The sequence below is a fragment of the Trichechus manatus genome, unplaced genomic scaffold (genome assembly GCF_000243295.1).
Source record: "Trichechus manatus latirostris isolate Lorelei unplaced genomic scaffold, TriManLat1.0 scaffold00031, whole genome shotgun sequence".
NCBI classification, from domain to species: domain Eukaryota; kingdom Metazoa; phylum Chordata; class Mammalia; order Sirenia; family Trichechidae; genus Trichechus; species Trichechus manatus.
Genome location: NW_004443967.1, coordinates 5,093,923 through 5,095,418, shown reverse-complemented (window position 1 = coordinate 5,095,418; position 1,496 = coordinate 5,093,923).

The window sequence follows — 1,496 nt, the reverse complement described above, 5'->3', positions numbered from 1 at the left end:
CTGAAAATAGGGAAACAGATGTCAATATGTAAAAGATGACAATATTAAAACAAAAAAGAGGGACTTAAAAAATGTAGACATAGATTTTGCATATAGAGAGAAAGTCAAGGCAATATAAGAAATAAAAGACTGGTATAAACTTAGAAAGATAGGGGTACATATTAAGAAAGATAGGGGTACATATTAAGGTAACCACAAAGGAAACTAACAATCCTACAAGTCAAAATAAAAAACTAGAAAAATATAAAGACTCAGCAAACACAAAATCAACAATAATGAAAACGGTGAAAAGAAAATCATAAAGAAAAACAACTCAACCCAGAAAACTAAGTGGAACAAAGAAACTGTGACACACAAAAAAAGACATCAAAATTACAGCACTAAACTCATACCTATCAATAAAAATATGGAATGTAAATGGACTACATGCACCAACAAGGAGACAGAGAGTGGCAGATTGGATAAAAAAACATGGTCCATCTATATGCTGCCTACAAGAGACACACCTTAGACTTAAAGACACAAACAAACTAAAACTCAAAGGATGGGAAAAATATATCAAGCAAACAACACTCAAAAAACAGCAGGAGTGGCAATATTGATCTCTGACAAAATAGACTTTAAAGTAAAATCTGCTACAAAGGATTGGAAGGACACTATATAATGATTAAAGGGTCAATACACCAGGAGGACATAACTATAATAAATATTTACATAACCAACAACAGGGCCTCCAAAATACATAAAACAAACTCTAACAGCACTGAAAAGAGAGATAGCTCCACAATAGTAGTAGGAGTCTTCAATACACCACTTTCGGTGAAGGACAGATCATCCAGAAAGAAGCTCAACAAACACACAGAAGAGTTAAATGCTACAATCAACTAACTTGATCTCATAGACATACACTGAACACTCCACCCAACAGCAGCCAAGTACACTTTCTTTTCCATTGCACATGGAACATTCTGCAGAATAGATCACGTATGAGGCCATAAAGAAAGCCTTAACAAAATCCAAAGCATTGAAATATTACAAAGCATCTTTTTTGACCGTAAAGCCATAAAAGCAGAAATCAACAACAGAGAAAGCAAGGAAAAAAAAAAAATCAAACACATGGAAACTGAACAACACCTTGCTCAAAAACTACTGGGTTATAGAAGAAATTAAGGATGGAGTACAGAAATTCATAGAATCAAATGAGAATGAAAACACATCCTACCAGAACTTTTGGGACACAGCAAAAGCAGTGCTCAGAGGTCAGTTTATAGCCATAAATCCACACATCCAAAAAGAAGAAAGGACCATAATCAAAACATTAACCCTACAACTGGAACAAGTAGAAACAGCAGCAAAAGAAGCCCTCAGGCCCCAGAAAAAAGGAAATAATAAGAATTAGAGCAGCATTAAATAAAATAGAGAATAGAAAAATAAATGAAAGAGATAACAAGACCAAAAGCTGGTTCTTCATTAAGATCAACAAAATTGATAAACCA